Source organism: Microcaecilia unicolor, chromosome 6 (genome assembly GCF_901765095.1).
Source record: "Microcaecilia unicolor chromosome 6, aMicUni1.1, whole genome shotgun sequence".
NCBI classification, from domain to species: domain Eukaryota; kingdom Metazoa; phylum Chordata; class Amphibia; order Gymnophiona; family Siphonopidae; genus Microcaecilia; species Microcaecilia unicolor.
Genome location: NC_044036.1, coordinates 141892723 through 141914348, shown reverse-complemented (window position 1 = coordinate 141914348; position 21626 = coordinate 141892723). Strand labels below are relative to the sequence as shown.

Genomic DNA, 21626 nt, shown 5'->3' with positions numbered 1-21626 from the left:
TCCATAACATCATACAATACATCTCACAAACTAAAAACAAGAAGAAGTATGTTTCTGATGCCACTATCCCGTTCTCTACTCTTCCCCCCCCCTCCCCCCCCCCCGCAAGTCTCCCTCCAGTCCTTACTAAAAAGATAATACCTGCTCCCATCAAAGAGCTTATGCTCTCCATGAAGGAAACAGCCATATTTTTTACCCACCCTCTAAATTTTTTTCCATCAGTCTCCTGCCAAATATCTGCAGGGAGTTCATTCTACCAGGTGGGGCCATAACTCAAAACATCCAACTTCTAATCCTTTCCCCCATCAAATCACCTCCTTAACTGGAGCTATCTCCAAATAAAAAATCTTGGTTAGATCTTAACTATCACCTTTTCAATCACTTTACTAAATAATCTGCCCGGGAGTCATGAAGTGCCTTAAAAGTCAATACCAGAATTTTAAATTTGACTGTAGCCCATCCTGACAGCCAACAAAGCTCTCTCAACAGAGATGAAGCACCGTCTCTACAGAGCTTTCTGAAAAGGACCATTGTACCCACTCAGCCAAAACCTGACGTAGTCGCAACAGGAAGTCATTTCATAAAGTCCAAAATGTCAAGAAGACCACTATTATCTGCAATGGTGAAAAAGATAAGTCTCCTAACCCAGAGCAACTTGCCAAATGCATTCCTCCCTATTAGTTGTACTTGTGATTCAAAACTAAAATCGTTAGATATCATCACTCCCAAGTGTTTCACTTCACCTGGAAACGTTTCTTACAGCCCATTATACTGGGTGAAAGGAACATTCAGCACCAGTAGCGTACCAAGGGCAGGGTGGTGGGGGCAGTTCACCCCGGGTGCAGGCTGCAAGGGGGTGTACGGAGCAGGCATGTGGCTTTTGGCTCTGCTGGCCCCCTGCCCCCTCTGATGTTACTTCCTGTTCCGGGGCAGGAGATCAGCACAGCTGACAGCCACACGCCTGCTCCGCACACCTCCTTTCTAGGAGGAAAGGTGGTGGGGTGAGGCACTTCATGGGGGGGGGGGGGTGGCATGCCTTGGGGAGGGGGTGACACACCAGGGGAGCGGGGTGCAGCGGCAATTGTTCAGCACTTAAGTGGCTATGGTGAACCACATAAAGATAAGTCTGTGTTATATTCAGTCCTATTTATGTGGTTATTCTATCCGGTTAAGTTTTGACTATCAGCTCTTAGCCAGCTAAATGCCAATGCCACCCCAGGAACACCCACATAATAGTCAGTTTTGGCTTAGGTGCTAACAAGACATTTCCAGCGGCACTGACCAGTTAAGTGTCGCTGAATAAGCCCAGTTAGCTTTGGAGTCTAGACAATAGCCATTTCTGCCTGTTTAGATCACTTTGAGTATCTACTCCTCACCAACCCATTTAGGCAAAACCAACCCAACACTTTATCCATACCATTCTGGGCTTGGTTTTCCATAATCCTCACATCCTTACTTAAAAGGCTGGTCTCGGTCGGAAAGCGTATGGGACACAAACAACCGCCAAAGATAGAGAAACAAGATCTGCTGCAAACAGAACAAAGTCAAAAAGAAAGGGAGTAGCGTGATCAACAGGACGTCTCCTGGGATTTTTGGACAAGTCCTGTTGATCATGTTACTCCGTAAAGCGTATGGGGACAGACTTAAGGCTCTCAATACATATGCTTTGGAAGCAAGGCGGGAGAGAGGGGATATGATAGAGACGTTTAAATACCTTTGTGGCATTAATGTACAGGAGGTGAGCCTCTTTCAAATGTAGGAAAACTCTGGAATGAGAGGGCATAGGATGAAGTTAAGAGTCATAGGCTCAGGAGTAATCTAAGGAAATATTTTTTCATGGAAAGGGTGGTGGATGCATGGAATCGCCTCCCAGTGGAGGTGGTGGAGACAAGGACTATGTCTGAATTTCAGAAAGCATGGGACAGGCAAGTGGGATCTCTTAGGGAAAGGAGGAGATATGGATTGTGTGGATGGGCAGACGGGATGGGCCAGTTGGCTCTTATCTGCCATCATGTTTCTACCAAATTGTACATCATCCATATATATGTAGTCCTCCAACCCCAAACTCCTAATAATTCCTCTTAATGGTTGTAAGATGGCATTAAAAATCACTCGGGAGCAAGCAGAACCCAGGAGCACATCCACTGTCAAAAACCTTGAAGAGAGCTTTTCCCTGAGCTTCCAAAGCTGAATGCAAAAGGTAAGTACATAAGTATTGCCACACTGGGAAAGACCAAAGGTCCATCGAGGCCAGCATCCTGTTTCCAACAGTGGCCAATCCAGGTCACAAATACCCGGCAAGATCCCAAAAATGTACAAAACATTTATTCTGCTTATCCCAGAAATAGTGGATTTTCCCCAAGTCCATTTAATAACGGTCTATGGACTTTTCCTTTAGGAAGCCGCCCAAACCTTTTTTAAAGTCCGCTAAGCTAACCACCTTTACCACATTCTCTGGCAATGAATTCCAGAGTTTAATTACACGTTTGAGTGAAGAAAAATTTTCTCCGATTCATTTTAAATTTACTACATTGTAGCTTCATCACATGCCCCGGGAGGTGATCCAAGTCAGGAGCTTGCATTTTTCAGGCACCCAAATGAACTGAATGTGTGCAAATAAATGCAAATTCCCAGTTGTTTTCTTCCTCTTCCTACTTACCTGCATCTCACTAAGATAATTTCTCTATGACTCAGCCTCAGGGATTGGTAATTATATTCCTCCCTGGTGTGCAACACATCAAGCCTACTCATGATAAAGCTAACAGGCAACTTTTGAGGATTACAAAGGCTTCTAGTGGGTTAAAATCATACTCCCCTTTCTATTTCAACTAATTACCAAATTATTTGTCTCAAATCATTTACTATAAATTAAGGCCCACAATGTATTGCCTCTCCCTATGACTGATGTGAATCTTTTCTTACTCAACTGTATCTTGGGACACTGAACTGCTGCTTCATTGTCTAGAGTAAAACGGAGCCTACGAATTGTTGCTCAACAGCTACACAAAAAAATGTCTTTATTTCTGGATAAATAGACTGATGTGCCAAGCTTGGAGACCGGGATGTGTTTACTCATTCACTGCTGGGCCACTGTCCAATCAAACACAGTTATCTCTCAAAGCCCAATGTTCTTGCCAGGTTGGGAGGACAGAATTCCTGCTCACTTTTCCAACGAAATAAGAATTTTGTCTGGTTCTTACATGTTAATGACAGCTCCTGGGACAGATATTCACCAATATATATATATATAACAAATGGTTGACTGGAAGCTGCTGGAAAATGAGTTAGAGAATATGTGAAAGTAATCAATCACTTGGATTGTCCAAATGCAAAATCTTATCCTATGTCTCTAAGGAAGTCCATATCAGGGAACAGAATACATCAAAAGCAAGAGAGTGAAGACAAAGAAAATCTTGGTTGCTATGGAAGTTTTACTGTAACATCTGGATTCTCAATGAACGCAGGATAATAGAGTGTAGAATACACAGCTGGATCCCATTTTCTACGGATGTGCATGTGTGAAATATACAGACTAAACATAGAAAATGGGGCAGGAGGGAGTGGGGGGAGAAATGGACCAAAAAACAAACCAACAAGACTAGGTGATACTTGAGGAAGTTACATGGAAATACTTTTAAAATAAATAGGAGGAAATATTTTTTCCCTCAACGAATAGTTAAGTTCTGGAACTCTTTGCCGGAGGAGGTGGTAACAGCGGTTAGCGTATCTGGGTTTAAAAAAGGTTTGAACAAATTCCTGGAGGAAAAGTCCAGAGTCTGCTATTGAGACAGACAGACAGACTTGCCCTAGGATTTGTAATATGGAATGTTGCTACTCTGAGACTCTGCATGGAATGTTGTCACTCTTTAGGATTCCAGAATCTGCTATTCTTTGGGGTTCTACATGGAATGTTGCCACGATTTGGGTTTTCTGCCAGGTACTTGTGACCTGGCTTGGCCACTGTTTGGAAAACAGGGGTACTGGATAGATGGACCATTGGTCTGACCCAGAATGGCTACTCTTATGTTCTATGCCTTGTGCATATTCTTATTATTCTCAGCAGTGATGGGTGATTCTGTAATTTAGGTGTTTGCATTTACTCACCTCTTGTGTGCACTATAGAGAATACTGGCCCTTACATGGATATGCTTGCACTTATCTGCGACAGTGCCAGCAGGGTGCCAAGCTCTATTCAGTAATGGCATTATGTAACTTCCATAGGGGTTGTACAAATGGACAGAGCAGGTGGGACATGGTCAGGGCTCCCACATGTACTTGACTTACAGAACACTGTACATTGCACATGTCCCTGCCTGCAGTAATGCCAGGACTTTGTCTGATGGAACTGTGGGTGCACGTTGTTAGGTACCCCAATACTGAGTTATGTCAGTATTCTGTAACAGAATGTGGGTACCAGGAGCCATTCTGGAGTAGGCTCCTTCCACGTGTCCTCAGGGTGCCCAGTTATCGAATTCCCCCTTAGAGGTCAATTTTCCAAGCCAACTGGCCTCATTCAATGCACCTACATATAATAACTAAGTAGATGACGACAGATAAAGACCCGTACAGTCCATTTATCTAAGCACCACTAAGTCTTATTTTACTTCCATTCTCTTTTCCTACAGGAATCCTTGCATTTACCCCACACATTTCTGAATTCTGTTACTTTTTTGTCTCTACTACCACCCACAGGAGGGCATTCCAGGCATCCACCGCCCTTTTCTGTGACAAAGTGCCTTCCGACATTACTCCTAAGTCAGTCCCCCTGCAACCTCAGCTCACATCCTCTAGTTCTACCGTTTCCCCTTCTCCTAAAAGCAGAGATTAGCTTCCACAAAACAAGCACTTGCAGCCTGATTGAGAAGCTTTTTTTCAGGACACGTTCAGGATGAGGATGTTCCAATCTGCAAATCCCTGCTGCAGAAAAAATGCCAAGTCTGCAGGTCCACTGTAGCTATGGGCAATTTTAAAGGAATTTGAGGGTAGCAGGAATGCACATTTCTCTCATACATATTGATTAGAGCTATCCTGAAAACCTGATCTGTTGGTGGGTCTAAGACTAAAATTCAAGACCTGCAACCTTTTTGGTAGAGGCCTGCTCAGATATTGATTCTATCAGACAGAGGTGATTAAAGGGCTCATTTTCAAAAGAGAAGGACACCCATCTTTCAACATAAATCGGAAGATGGACGTCTTTCTCCCAGGGTTGTCCAAATCGGTATAATCGACAGCCGATTTTGGACGTTCCCAGCTGCTTTCCGTCACAGGGACGGCCAAAGTTCAAGGGGGCGTGTTGGAGGTATAGTGAAGGCGGGACTTGGGCGTGCCTAACACATGGATGTCCTCGACCCATAATGTAAAAAAGGGCATCCCTGATGAGCACTTGGACAACTTTATCCTGGTCCTGTTTTTCTTACGACCAAGGCACAAAAAGGGGCCCAAACTGACCAGTTGACCACCGGAGAGGATCGGGGATGACCTCCCCTTACTCCCCCCAGTGGTTACTAACCCCCTCCCCCCCTCAAAAAATCTTTAAAAATATTTTGTGCCAGCCTCTATGCCAGCCTCAAGTGTCATACTCAGGTCCATCACAGCAGTATGCAAGTCCCTGGAGCAGTTTTAGTGGGTGCAGTGCACTTGAGGCAGGCGGACCCAGGTCCCTTCCCCCCCCCCCCCCACCTGTTACACTTGTGGTGGTAAATGTGAGCCCTCCAAAACCCACCACAAACCCACTGTACCCACATCTAGGTGCCCCCTTACCCGGAAGGGCTCATGGTAGTGGTTGTACAGTTGTGGGTAGTGGGTTTTGGGGGATTTGGGGGGCTCAGCACACAAGGTAAGGGAGCTATGTACCTGGGAGCCAATTCTGAAGTCCACTGCAGTGCCCCCTAGGGTGCCCAGGTTGGTGTCCTGGCATGTCAGGGGAACCAGTGCACTACAAATACTGGCTCCTCCCACGACCATGGGCTTGCATTTGGTCGTTTCTGAGATGGGCGTCCTTGGTTTCCTTTATCGCCGAAAATCATAAATGACCAAGTCTAGGGACGACCATCTCTAAGGATGACCTAAATTTCAGGATTTGGTCATCCCCGACTGTATTATTGAAACAAAATATGGACGTCCATCTTGTTCGATAATAAGGGTTTCCCCGCCCCTCCATTGGGACATTTTGCGTCCTCAGCAAAACTTGGGCATCCCTTTCGATTATGCCCCCCTAAATGAATCCCATATGATTATGCCAGGCTGCAGTCTGCTCAGGAAAGATAGAGATGGCAGAAAAGGGGGAGGAACAGTTCTTTATATAAACAACATAAGTACATAAGTATTGCCATATTAGGACAGACCAAAGGTCCATCAAGCCCAGCATCCGTTTCCAACAGTGGCCAATCAGGTCACAAATACCTGGCAAGACCCCAAAAAAGTACAAAACATTTTATGCTGCTTATGCCAGAAATGAGCAGTGGATTTTCCCCAAGTCCATTTAATAATGGTCTATGGACTTTTTCTTTAGGAAGCCGTCCAAACCTTTTTTAAACTCCGCTAAGCTAACCGCCGAATTCCAGAGTTTAATTACACATTGAATGAAGAAAAATTTCTCTCCAATTCATTTTAAATTTACTACATTGTAGCTTCATCGCATGCCCCTAGTCCTAGTATTTTTGGAAAACGTAAAACAGGTGCTTCACATCTACCCATTCCACTCCACTCATTATTTTATAGACCTCTATCATATCAACATTAGTTCAGAGGTTTACATGAGAAAGAACAGAAGACTGTATTAATGCGAGTGCCTTCATGTTCTATGAAAACCGAGGTCCTTGAGTGTCCCAGTTGGAGCTAGGCCTGGAGTTATGTTTGAGTAACTGGGAAGGTATTGAAGAAAGACAGAACTGCCGAGAGAGAAGCAACTGAATGTTATTGGGGTTGTTGACAAGGGTTGGAAAGAGTCTGTGACAGGGGAACAGACTGTACTGCTTTAATTATTTTCTACCAATAAAGATTTCCTTTGACTTTTGCACTGCAAACTGCCTGTGTCTGTGAAATCCTGCAGCCAGCTGCCAGTCGCATTATTACACTTCTAAAAGATGACACAAAAAAGTAAGCAAATTTAGCTGCCTTCTGCCATTGTATTCTCCAACCAGTTCTTTTAATCATAGAAACTTGGAATTTGAATAGCTGGAATAATCTTTCTGTAATATATTGCACTGATGATCATGCAGCTATATCAGATTTTAATCCTTTGCCATCTCATTTGTCAGCTATCTTCGTTGCCAGAGAATGTGGTAAAGGCAGTTAGTTTAGCGGGGTTTTAAAAGGTTTGGGCACCTTCCTAAAGGAAAGTCCATAGATCATACTAAAATGGACTTGTGGAAAATCCACTGCTTATTTCTGGGATAAGCAGCATAAAATGTTTTGTACTTTTTGGGGGATCTTGCTAGGTATTTGTGACCTGGATTGGCTACTGTTGGAAACAGGATGCTGGGCTTGATGGACCTTTGGTCTGTCCCAGTATGGCAATACTTATGTACTTAAAATGATCTAAACACATCTATTTACCAAATGCATATATATATATATATATCCTCATGACATCTTTTTAGTTGGTTCTCTATAGAGAGCTACCTGCCCAACCTAAAACAGGTGCATTTTCTCTCCAGCTCCTTTTCCCTGCCTCTTTCCTCAGTTCACTGCCAGCTCAGATGCATGCTGCAAAGACAGAGAGGCAGCACAGCTCTGACCTTGATCAGGACCCTGCTGTGTCATTGTCACCCAATGGAGCAGAGCACGAGGTGCATACAGCACCTGCAGCCTTCTCTTATCCCGTGTCATCAGGAAATGAGCAGTGACCTTATGCAGAGCAAGTAGGAGCCTCATCTCATAAAACAGAGATGGGGGGGGAGGGGGGCTCTAGGTCTGCAGGTAAATCCTAGAATTTTTCTCAGAAATTCCTCTGGCTGGCAAATTTTCACAAAGACCTACTAAGCATGTACGATCATGGCAAAAATGATCTGAGCAGGAAAGGATGCCTAAAACCAAGGCTTTTTTTGAGGGAGTATTTGGGGGGTACTGAGTACAGACACCTTTTCCATTGTCTGCTAAAATTGACCCAGGAACCCCAAATTTTAATGAAAGAGCTCAGGCTCTACACACCAATTCCTTGTCATACATTCTGTGACTGGTTGCAGGGAGCCTGGCTATTGAGGGATGGGTCCCACAGTGATCACCCCATCTCTGAAGGGTGACCTAGCATTTGAGTACCGGCACCTTTTTTGCTAGAAAAAACACACCGCCTAAAACCCTCAAAGGTGTACCTAGTGCATAAATGTGAGCAGTGGTAGATATGTACCCTCAGCCAGTTGACTCTCCCTCCTCCAACAATTTGTTCAGATAAGGTGGTGCCGGAGCAGGGTGGCTACTCATCCTATGGATGAATCCAGTCTGAAATGCATAGGTCACACAATCACCATTCTCAGGCTGCCAACTGGCTCCACAATTGCTTAACAGGATTGATTTAATCATGGTGCTACCTCATGCATGTAGTGACTTGTGGTCTTGCTTGCCATAGGGAATGCAATTAGAAAATCAGATATTAGCAGTGGTGCATCAAAGGTAAGGGTCATGTTTTGGTTTCCTTTTGAGGAATCATCTCACAGGTTATTTGAGGATTGGGTTTTAATACAGTCACCAGCAAGATGCAGACCCTGTAGAGGCTTTACTAGCTTGAAGAGGGATCCTTGGTAGCTATTGCTAGATAGAATTCACTGTGTTCACCTTATGGAGTAGCCTGAAAACTAGGGGCACTGGGTTCAAATTCCACTGCAGCTCTTTGTGACTCGGGGCAAGTCACTTAATCCTCCGTTGCTCCAGGTACAAACATATACTTATATATGATATGTAAATTGCTTTGATTGTAACCCAGAAAGGTGGTATATCAAATCCCATTTTACACAAACCCCAGATGAGTACAACTTGCTCTAAAGAAGGCAATTGGGAAATTAGAACAAGAAGTTCCTGTATGCAGCAGGGTAACGGGGTAAACTCAGGACTGCAGCCCCAGCACAAATTCTGAACTTCAGCTTATCTTCTGACTATGGCCTGACTAGCCAGGTCTTGGTTGGTCCACATAAGCTTCCAGACACCAACCCTAATCCTAGTGATGAGAGCTTCTCTACAGAACAGTCCTATCATTCCTAGCCAAAATGAGATTGGCATGTACCCTGCACCACAGCGCCTGATCAGAAGAACTGATGTGGGATCTTCATCCAGCAGTGGGCACCTTCTCAGGGAATTGCCCTACTAAAACCCAGGCAATGATCTAGTAAGGTGAACATCTTCACAGTACTGCCATGTGCTGGTCTCCGTGTGTGGGTGTCTTCATGAACCTTCCCTGTCAATATCACCAAGCCTTCCAGCCATGCAAGCTTCTGGTCCAGAGTTGCAATGAGATGACCTTATCTATGCCAGGTAGAGTGTACAGTGGTTCAGAGCGGGACTTGTACACTTTTGTGACAGCGGTACTGGCACCGATAACTCTAAGGGGGTGAATCTATAATCGAGCCTCTATTTAGGTACCCCGAGGGTGGATTGAAGGAGCCTATTGAATCTGGGCCCTGGGTCACTTGATAGAAGGCCCAACATGTAGCTGACCTAAGGGCAGGCAATTCAATCTAATAATATGACAACCCTGTGCTGGAATTCTCTTTAAACACAATATAGAAAGATTTTATTCAAACATCATTTAATATCCATTCATATAAATTCTCATAAAACCTGTCTTCAGCTTATTCTTCATCAGAAGACGTTGTACTCGGACTCACGTCCATGTTTTGCCATGTTACATCACGCCGAAGTGATACAGCATCCCAGATAAGGACCTATCGCCCTGACGCAGCATGGCGAAACCTGGACGTGGGTCCGAGTACAATGTCTTGTGAATGAAGAATAAGCTGAAGATAAGTTTTATGAGAATTTACATGAATGGATATTAAATGATGTTTGATGACAATTCCCGCGCAGGGTTGTCAAATTATTAGGTATTCTAAACATTTACACATCTAAATATTAGAACTTAGTTTATAGGGGTTGCTCTTCATTTGCTTCCCTTATAAACTTAAACCACCTTTAGCCAGAAAAAAAGCCAAATCATCACCTTAGTCCCAATACTCAGCCTTAAGCAGGCAGCAATTTTGCTGTCCCTCCGCCAGCATTAAACCTGGATATTTGATGCCACGCTGTTTCTGGTGACAGCATTGAATATCCGAGTTGTTTTAAGAACTACAATGTTAACCAGTTAAGTCGATATCCAGCACTAGCCAGTTAACTTTTTAACAGTTAAAGGCAGGCTCGCTATTTATATGGCCTGTTTTAACCGTTGAACATAGCTGGTTAAGCGCTGAATTTCCAAGCCTAACTGGCTATGTTGCGTGATATAGTTGGTTAGTGGCTGCCCGCTAACCACGAATATTTAGTGGGAAATAACCAGCTATTTCCAGCTGAATATCCGCGGTTAGGCGCCAATATGCTGTTTAACCGGCCAGCGGCCGTGTCTGGCCGGTTGAATAACTTTGAATATCAGGGGGATTATTAATAAATACTCTCTGTCCTGTGCGATAAAATGAGACCTGCATTAAATACATAGTAACATAGTAGATGACGGCAGAGAAAGACCTGCACAGTCCATCCAGTCTGCCCAACAAGATAAACTCATATGCTACTTTATATGTATACCTGACCTTGATTTGTGCCATTTTCAGGGCACAGACTTTAGAAGTCTGCCCAGCACTAGCCCCGCCTCCTAACCACTAGCCCCACCTCCCCCACCGGCTCTGACATCCAATCTCCGCTATGCTTCTGAGGATCCGTTCCTTCTGAACAGGATTCCTTTATGTTTATCCCACGCATTTTTGAATTCCGTTACCGTTTTCATCTCCACCACCTCCCGCGGGAGGGCATTCCAAGTATCCACCACCCTCTCCGTGAAAAAATACTTCCTGACATTTTTCTTCAGTCTGCCCCCCTTCAATCTCATTTCATGTCCTCTAGTTCTACCGCCTTCCCATCTATGGAAAAGGTACATTTGCAGATTAATACCTTTCAAATATTTGAACGTCTGCACATGGTTTTAGTAAATCTGGGCCCTTAGCAAACTGCATCTGATCTTAATAACTCGAGCTAGGTCTGATACCAATTCTCTCACCTCCTTACCTGGCAGTGGGCACTGCATCCAGTGTAGGGCTTTGCCTCTCAAAAGCTGCATTTTCCCTCTCTCTTGTATGCCATCATTCTCTGCCATCAGTGTCCACCATACAGCCGTCACCTTGGCAGTGTCCCCACTCTCCTCCAACACAGCATCCTCCTCTGGACTGCAAACCGGAGGCTGGCTGCCCGTGGTGCTCAGACACCCTTAACAGAGCCCAGTGCTGACTGAGTCAAGGCGTTGCAAGTGATTGCAGAACCGCTACTGTGACTTAACTCTTTCCAAGAGGAGCTGTTCAGCACTCAGTCACCAGGGGTGTAAATCCTGCAGATGTACATTGGTCCCTGGATTTACCTGCAAAAGCCAGTAATTTCAAACAGATCTGACATCTACATTTCATTTTATTAAAAGTATCTGCAGTAAGCAACGTTATTATTGAAAACACGAAAAATGAGCAAGGTTGTTGCCATGGTAGCAGATTAAAATCTGCTAGTTTGCCTGCAGCTGCTGGTTGCTAAGCTAGGTCTCTATTCGTTTCAGTCTGAGGTTAAAATTGCCAGAGTGGCATTAGCACATGGCGCTGAACAGTGACGGTACCCCTATAACTTCTCACTCCACCCTGGACCCTGACACTGAGGGCTGGCTCAAGGCATAGTGGTGCCCTGAGCCAACTTGCTTTGCTGACGCCCCCCATTGCAAAGCTTCTGCCACTCCTCCCTCCCCCCATGGATTCGGCAACTCTCCCTTTCCCCTTCTCTGTCTCCCTCTCCACGGGTCCAGCACTGCTCCCTCACCTCTCTCACTCCCCCGAAGCCTGTAAAGTTTACATGGGTTGCCTGGTGCAGCAACAGCAGCATAACAGCCCCAGGGTCTTCCCTCTGCTGCACATCCCGCTCACAGGAAATTGCATCAGAGGAGGCAGGACCCATGGGGAGGGTGGGGGGAGGGAGAGAAAAGGGGAGAGACCAGACTGGGAGGGGGAGATAAGGCTTAATCTATAGACCAGGTGAGGTCAGAGGCTGGGTATTTTGGTGCCCTTAATCCCCGGTGTCCCTGGGCCAGAGCCTCACTTGGTCCACTAATTAAGCTGGTCCTGCTGACATTATCTGGATAGTGCTGGGACAATCAGTGAAGATTTTTAATGCATTATCTGGATCATGTCACTGAAAATCAGTGACTGGCCTCAGTGAGTAGCACTTTTCCAGGCAGAAGCTGCCCCCACCCAAATATAAAAGCTAGAGAAATGCAGGGGGTATAGGGAGGGGAAGAAGGGCTGTGATTTATCTTGGAAAGAGGAGTCGATACCTCCATCTATATGGATCTGTTCTACAGATGTCTAAAATAGCAAAAAGGGGAGGAGATGGAAGTGGAATATTTTAACCTGCTGAGTTTAAGTTGGAGTCTCTCTCCTGCAGAACCCTTTGGATGTGGAGAGTTCTTTCAGGGGCTTCTCCTACCGACCCAACATAACCAACAGATTCTCCGCGACACAACATCAATAAAGAAAGTAATGGACATAACACAAAGTGATGTTGTGGTAGAATAAAGATAAAGTTCATGTGGCATCGTTCAACGGAAAAATTGTATTTGTTTAACCCAGAGCTTGTAAACACCTCTCCGGTGCTATGTAAGCCACATTGAGCCTGCAAATAGGTGGGAAAAAGTGGTCCAGCATTTCTCCCTCTCTCTTCCCTCATTCACATTGTCCAGCATTTCTTCTTCACTCTCTTCTGCTCCTGGATCCAACATCTCTTTCTCTCTTCTCCAAGTTCTCCCACCTATGCATTTCCCCCCTCATTTCCAATATCTCTTCCCTCCTCTCTCTTTCTCTCCCATTGTCCGCCATATCTCTCTCCCCCCCCCCCCTTCTTTGCATCACGGGTCTAACGTCTTTCATCGCTCCTTCACCATGAAGCCTCTCTTCATCCCTCCCCTCTACTGCACCCCCATATCCAATATTTCTCCTTCTCTCGCCCCATACAGCATCTCTCCCTCCCACCCCCATGTCCAATATTTCTCCCGCTCTCCCCTGTGCAGCATCTCTTTTCCTCCCTCCCCTCCCACCATGTTCAACGCTTCTCCCCCTCTCTCTCCCCATGCAGTATATCTCCCTCCCACTGCTCCACCCCATGTCCAACATCTCCCTCTCCCCCATGTCCAACATTTCTCTCTCTCTCCACCCATGCAGCCTCTCTTTCTTTCCCTCCCCTCCACCCATGTCCAACAATTCTCCCTTTATCTATCTTCCCTCCCTCCTTCCCTCCCTCCAGTTGTCAGATTCTCAGTCCAAACCTTCACCCCCCACCCCCACCCCATCTACCTTCACAACCATTTCTCTCATGTTGCCAGCTATGGTGGCAGCAACTCTCACACGCTGCCTGCAGTTTAACCGTAAACCTCCCCCTCTGCCATGTTCTGCCTGGGCAAAAAACAGAAAGTTGCAATCAGAGGGGGGCAGGTAGAAAACTGTTCTGAAGCACAGGTTTAACACCCCCCCCCCCCCCCCCCCCCATGCACTGCAGGGACAGAAGAAGGAGGGAACGATCTTGGCAGCCAATATTTGGGTATTAAGCATTTCCTGAGCATGTCAGACATATGTAAACTTCACACCAGCCTGTTATTAATTATGCACCAGGATCCAGCAGGGTGTGTAGTATTTTGAGCAAGGAGGAAGACACCTATAATAAGGAGAGCCGGTTCTCTCCACCCTGTCTGCACAGCGATTATTCAGCAGCACCCAGATATCCTGCGCTGACTAAAGAGAATCAGAGAATGTAGATTCTTCTTTCTGATCTGTTTCCTGCTACAAATGGAAAATGGCCACCTGGTCTTAATAAACAGCTGCTATAGGAAGTGGAGATTTGTAGCCTCCTTCCCCAAAGCATAAGGAGCCATTTTATTTTCTCATATGCTGTGTCTGTATCCTTTAGCCTTTGATGAAAGTAGCAGTTTGGTTGCAAACTGTTTCTCAGCAGCACAATTGAGTGTATGAGGTGTTACTGAGGTAGCCAGGGACAGAACTGCCAGAGGCGGGGATTACCTATTTCCAACTGTGGGCATGGCCTATCCCAGTTGCAGGCAATAAGGAGGTGCATTGTCGGTAGAGAATTTAAAAACAATAATAACTTCCCTACGAATTATTAAAGACTAATTTTACACTGTATTGTGAAAGACTTGCTAAGTATCAAATCTAGTTTCCTATCGAAGCTGAAAGCGAAAAATGAACAGCAGAAGAAAGATAATATGGTGATCCAGAAAGAAAGATGGGTTGTGATTGTGAACAAATGTTCTTTTATATTGCATTCAAGTGCAATGCTTTGTTTTAACATTTCTTGATGAGGCAATTGTGGCATTGTTCCCCAAAATAGGTTTAAAATGGTGCAAAATTAAGACGGAGCTAGCCAAATAAGTTCTGCTTTCTAATATTAATATTTAACCATCTCTTTGACCTCATGTGCAACTAGTCACCTTCCTTTCTAACTCTTCTTACTCTCTTACCTACCTTTATGCCCCATCTTTGCTTTACCCTTCACTGTCAATTAAAATGTTCTATTACGTATTATGTTGACATTGTAAGTAGTGTACTATGCCATACTTTGTATTGTTAATTGAATATTTTTACTGCTGTAATTGCCTGTTACTCATGCTTGATCTATTCTTACTGTACACCACCTTGACTGAATACCTTCAAAAGGCGGTAAATAAATCCTAATAAATTTAAATATAAAAGTCGGCCTGCTTTTTATAACCACCAAGCACCAGCATCATAGGAGCCAACTTTCAAAATTATTGGGGGTGCTAAGCCGAATGGAAATAACCCTTCCCTGGACATATACAAGGAATTTTCTCAATATTGGGGGTGCTCAAGCACCCACAGCACCCACAGAGTCGGCTCCAATGCCAGCAATCCTAAACCATATGAATGATAAAACACTCCTCCCTGAAAAAAAAATCTTTTGTTGGTCTAAGGAAGAGGGAGCTGTTAAAAAAAATGATCCACTCCGAGAGTCAAATATGCTAGGTATGCCACTGTCTATTTCTATGGATTCATTTTAAGGTACTTTGCAAATATGTAAATCAGTGATCTATGAACCTGAACATATCTCTCAATTTGAGTCACAGCCAGGTTTTTGTGACTTTGTATTTAAGAGGCTTATGGATGTGAGTTGGGGTTGGGACAAAGTTCTTAAGAGCAAGGTGCCATTAAAGTCTAGAGATTAGGTGGGCGACCTGTTCTAAAAATGGTGCCAGCCTGTCAGCCTTGCAGGGGCCCCGATGCTCAGAAATAAACGCGAGCGCTAGAGGCCATTAGCAAATTAATGAATGGCGGTATAGCAAATCTCAATAAATAAATAAATAGCCACCGGACTAGTGGCTGCCCATTTACTATGCACAATGCTCAGAGGCTGGGAGCATGGGAATCAACGAGCTGGCCAAACAGCAACGCAATGAGTGTGCTAATGCGGTCAAAAGGATGCAGAAGAGGTCCTTTCCTATTCCCTTCGATGTTCAGCAAACAGCGCAATGAACAAGGGTGCACTTACAGCTCGGAGCTGGCATTAGGGTGTTTGTGTCGAGCCGGTGAGTGTCCAGAAGCAGCTCAGCTGGCCTTTTCCCCCGTTTCTCTGACGCTTGCCGCCGTCCTGGTGCACACACAGCTGCAAATCGCTGCCTCGCACACACCATCGATCAGGGCAGCCCCGCACAGATGCGCCCACTCACTGCAACACACTGCCCAACCAAGATGGCCAGCAAAGTTGGCAGATCGGCTGCTCTAATCCTGCTCCTTCTCCTTCCTCCCCCCCCAATCCCACTGTGAACAGCAATACAGAACACATACCTGCCCCTACACGAATGCCTGAGTGCTGCCTCGGCCAGGTCTTGCCACTAACCCCGCAGGCGGTGACAGAGATGCAACCGGCAGCTTTTCCTCCCCCCCCCCCCCCCCCCCCAATGACGTTTCTCAGACGTGGCCTAGGAGCCTGCTCTTCCTCCTCGCCCTCTGACATAAGAACAGCCATACTGGGTCAGACCAATGGTCCATCTAGCCCAGTATCCTGTTGCCAATAGTGGCCAATCCAAACCCAAATCACAACTCTTGTGCGCATGTTCCAGGCACGTTCCTCCCCCTTAAATTCCTAATGTGTGGTTATATTTGCATACTATTAGGGTTGAGCATTAGGAAGTTGTTTTGCAACACTGTTCCAGTGCAATTTTCTGGCGCTGTTCAATTGCAGCGTCAGAGTTTTGAGCATAGGGGCCAGGAAGAGTGAGTTCACAGGTATGTCAGAAAAGGGAAGAAGGGTTTTTTTTTTCTAGTAACTACAGTGCTTGCGTATTTTTTTTTTTTTTTAATCGGCAGAATTTTGAATAAATGCCAAATGAGTGTGCTTTCTGTTGCTTAAACTTTATCCTGTCTATTACAATAATGAAACTCTGAAATTCTTTTTAAAGGAATATGAGTTTTTACGTAAATCAAGGTGTTCCGTACTGTCACGTAAGTGAAACCAAAGCAACGACCAGCAGAGAGTGAATAGAGGACAATATGAAACAATGACTTTGCCATTTGTCAGTGATCCAGACTGAATCATGGAGGTGTGTCTCTTTGTGAAGAAAGAATACGCATTACATCAGAATAAATAAGTAGAAAGGGGGAAGTGTCAATTTGAGTTTTATTCTTTCCAACCCAGCAGAAGTTGGAAAGATTTATACAACAGGGATCAAGAATATCTGTCTGTCTGCCCCTCTCTCCATCTGGGGACAAAATAACTCTAAAAATTTAAAAAGAAGGATGAAACTTGGCATGAGGGGAAAAAACTGGTGAAGCCACACAGAGTTTGAAAATAGGCTAAATTGGAGAAGAGGGTTCCAGAGAAATAACTTCTATCTCTCTCCTCTCCCCCTCCCCCCAAATAGGCCCAGTGCGTTTCTTTGGGAGAAGGAGTTTTAGCTTCTATAGCATAGAAATCTTAACTGAATGGGATGAAATGTGGCATGTGGGAAAAAAAACCTGTAAAAGGAGGCATTGAGTTGAAAATGTACCAAATCGGACCAGGTGTTCCTAAGACATGAGGTCCTCAAGTAGAGGAGCATCAATCAAAAACAAAGTATTAAAAAAAATAACCTCTCAAAAGTATAGCCCAATGCATTTCTGTGATAAAAGATGTTCCAGCTTCTGTAGCATAGAAACTTAGAGTGAAATGAAGCAGTTAGCTTGGGGTTTTGAAGAGTAAAGTATTCCACCTTTTAAATTTTATTGCCCTGTTCTCTATCTCCACAGTCCCAAAACTACCTGCTACAACTACCACAGCACCTCACAAATTGCCCCATCCCCAAAAGGTACCCCACAACTGCCACACCAGCCTGCAAACTGCCCCATCCCCAAAAAACTAACTCCCCATCACCCCTCAAGCGGCTCTATCGCAAAAAGTACCTCTTGCAACTGCCCGATATCCAAAATCTACACCCTGGAACTGTCACCCCCAAAATTACCAATGCAATTGCCCAGCCCTCTCAACTACCTCCCCGCAACTGCTCCAACACCTCACAAACTGCCCCCACCCTCAAGAATTACCCTGTCAGCACACGCAGACAGGCTGGAAAGAATATCATGAGCCATGCTCTGCATGCTTTCCCCACTTATTTGTAAACATGACTTTTGTCACTTCTTGGCAAGTCCTTTAGAAAGAGACCCTGCCTCAGAGTTTGTTTAATGACTGGTTACCACACAGCGGCACTAACCTATGAACACAGAGTATGATGCCCTACTGTAGGTATCCCAAGTGGACAATACTTCTGTTGAAGACATTTAAATCTTTACTTAAAGCCTGGTTGTTTCAACAAGCTTACGAATGTGTGTGATGTCCAGCATAAAGGATATTAATGTGCAGTGCTGCGTACGCTTTGTAGCGCTATAGAAATGCTAAATAGTAGTAGTAGTAATATTAATACCTGATAGCGAATTTTATCTTTGGTTGCAAATGTCTCTTGTGTAATTGGTTTCTTCCCTATAATTTATTGGAATTCCTTTTCTTAATTTCAGTTTTGTTCTATTGGTATGTTAACCGCTTTGCTTTGTTCATCAGATAAAGCGGTATATTAAGTATTGAATAAATAAATAAATACTTAGGTGCACTGAGCAGAATTTGACCTTTAATGGCACCACAGATCACCATTTGAAGTTACTCAAGAAGAAGGATCCATAGTTAAGCAGCCAAGGCTTGAGGAAAACACAGTGTCTGAGAAAAGGAACACATTTCACCGACATGCCCTGAAGAGAATGCAGAGATCCTCACACCATCAACACTGCTTTGGGAACCAGAAAATTAATCCCATTCTCCAAAGAATAAATGTGTCGCGGGACTGGAAAAAAGTTATCCATCAAACATACAGGTCCGCATTAGAACGCATGGATAAAGAAAAGAAAAAAAAACAGTACAGTGGGGAAGACAACCTGGTTCTCGAGAGGGAAATTTCTTTGGACAGTGGGAGATAATCTGGGATCTGGGCCTTTTCACACATAAGTAATATTTGCTGGCCGGAGAATCTAGACGCCTGCGTTTGCAGGGCTAGAGCGAGTTTTGACCATTTGTTGAGGGCACAGTGACATAGGTGACTGAAACTGCCTGCAAGCCATCTAAACATTACTGGGAGATAATATCTAATTAGACTACCAAGTTCCTTATCAGGTGCAAACCACTCTATGTAGGCTTCAATCACTTCAAAATATATCTCTCTTTCTATTCAGGCAATTAATAAATACTAATGATGCTCTCTCTCTCTCTCCACACACATACCTATGCATGCATATACACACACTAGGGTTAAAGGTTAACGCTGGAAATAGATCTCACTTTGATAAGTAATAGGGAAGCACAAAAGATTCTCACCTCCTCTGGACTCTGAACCTTCTTACAAGAGTCTCCAGATTTGACTCACTCGGTAACACCATACCTGGCCCTTACCATATGGCTCCAGAAAAAGGAGGACAGATAGAGCCAGTCTGGGTTTTATTTCGATTGGTTTCAATGGAAGCAAAACCCGGACTGGATCAATATGTCCTCCTTTTTCTGGAGCCATATGGCAACTCTAGACAGGAGCCCCACACAGTTCACTCTAAGCCGAGCGGGAGTCCTGCAACTCCTTTACTGCCAGTAGGAGGTGCTGCTTCAATATTGTGTGTTTTAATGGGATAAACAGGTTCCCTGGAGCCCTGCAGAGACTGCCTGTGCCTCAAATGCCATAGTGAAACAACACCCCCTACTGGCAGGACTGTAGATGGAGGACTCCTACTCAGTTTAGAGGGAACTGTGCCCCCCCCCCCCCACCTCTGCTAGGGATTGCTGTTTGACAAAACTAAGAGCTAGGGTTTATCTGCCTGCTAAATAGGCAAAGTCACTACAGGCACTCGCATGGACCATTGGGGGGAAGGGGGAAGAATTATTCTGCCTGGGACCTCATCAAAGTTAGGTTTGGTGGCAAGAAAATCATGGGATGTCCGAACAGGGGGGGGGGACCCTTACCATATGACTATGGGAACTGTTCCCATATCTCGGAAACCTTCATATCAAAGTGATTGTGCCAACTACCAGCTGATCAGCCAGGGGTGGAGGAGATTCCCCTTTAAGGAGTGAAACAGCAAATCACTCTTTTTATTTTTCTCTCACTCCGAAAAAGAAAAGCTTCACATTTGTGCAGAGGAGAGAAGTGCACACAGGATCTGAAAAGGAGCCGGTCTTACCATGTCTCATCGCTTTGCTTGCTTCCTGGGAAGGGAAAGTAGGAAATGCTGATCCTCTGAAGGACTCTGCTGTGACAGGACTGTTGCTTCCCTCACAGGCACTCGCCTGCTCCTGTCCTCTCTGCTGTGCTTTCAACAATCTCTGAGCAGCCTGCTACAGCCCTAGGGTTCCACCTCCAGATCCAATTCCGAAGCCAGCAGAGGGGGGGGATCAGCTCTGTGGGAAGAATTGCCTGGCTTGCTTTTAACCACTTTCTTACCACCTCCTTCCTTGCCAGGGAGAAAACAAATCCCGCTCTTTCAAAGCAGTCTCAGAGTTCTGGAAATAACAGAAAGTAAAATGAATTTTAAAATTGAAAGGCCACTCCTTCATGTTCCAACATCTGGTAGTTTTTATCTGGATTGGATTAACATCAAATCGTGTCTCCATTGTGCCTGCCTATCTGGTGTTTATCTTTAAGACTATGTTTCTTATATTCTTGCTTTTATTTGCTTGGGGGTAGTTATGTGCACAGCCATCTTCCTTATCCTAGCAATGACCCAAGGGATGATTTTAAAAGCACTTATGCTAAGAAAACAGTGTTGCACGTGCAAAAAAACCAGTGTGTTTTTTTCTAGCGAAAAAGGTGCCGGTACTCAAATACCAGGCTACCCTTCAGGGGTGGGGTGATCACTGAGAGACCCACCCCACAATAGCCAGGCCCCCTGCAACCAGTCACAGAATCTATTACAAGGCAGAATTGGTGTGAAGAGCCTGAGATCGTTCATTAAAACCTGGGGACCATGGGTCAATTTTAGCAGACAATGGAAAAGGTGCCAGTACTCAGTACCCCCAAGTACCCCCTCAAAAAAAGCCCTGAAAAAAACTAAACTTTTATAAAACTGCCCAGGGTTTACACACCTAAAATTATGCACATAAAAACATGATAGCAAATGGCCCATCCTTGGCAACCACCATCTCCTCCTTTCCCTAATGGCCCAATGCTCAGAACTCCCGCAATAAGCCAACAGAGTTGAAACTATACCGCCGGAAGAGCGCAGAAAACTAGATTGCCAATGCTCAAAGGAAATGGTATGCAAATCATATGCGTGCTGTTAAAGTGAAAGCAAGGAGGGGGGGGACATTCTTGGCGCATGCGCAGAACAGCCTCTGGGAGCAAGAGTGCAAAAACCCTCTAGCGGCAACAAAATAGAGATGTGCATTTTTTAGTGTGCTTTACAAAATTAGTGCAAGTAAAAATGATTTAATGCGCATAACCAATGAATCAATGTATGTATAATTTTAATCGCGATTAATCGCACGACTAAAGGAGCCCTTTTAGAAAGCAATCAGTAGAGCTACTGCCATTTTGTTGTGCATCAATCCGACTGTACCACCAGCTCATGGCGGGAGCCGGCGGTACTGTTATCCCATTGCTGGAAATTATTATTTATTTTTTCCGCCGGGGTAATCAGGCAGCACCATGGGCTGCCTGGTTACTGATGGGTTAGCGCAGGAGCTCCCTACCATCTCCTAAATAGGAGGCAGTAAGGGATCCCCACGTTTTTACAACCCCCCCGCTGTGGTAAAAGGGGCCTCAGTGCATGGCAAATCCATGCGCTAAGGACACCGCTGGACCTCTTTTACCGCATCATAGTAAAAGGGCACCTTAACCTTCCATTGGCCAATTCCTGGAACTAAGAGAGGAG

General features: G+C 44.9%; 1 protein-coding gene across 4 annotated transcripts in view; it reads right to left on the bottom strand.

Moving 5' to 3' along the window:
- Positions 1-21626, bottom strand: part of PRRT3 (proline rich transmembrane protein 3) — a 79286-nt gene that overhangs the window by 29676 nt on the left and 27984 nt on the right. For 2 of the 4 annotated variants that reach the window (XM_030207018.1, XM_030207019.1), the window contains exon 2: positions 19938-20256. The gene's annotated coding sequence lies outside the window, so the exon portion shown is untranslated. Of the gene's footprint in view, positions 1-11205; positions 11552-19086; positions 19147-19937; positions 20257-21626 lie in introns of those variants that run through there. The other 2 variants (XM_030207020.1, XM_030207021.1) reach the window with 2 other exon arrangements.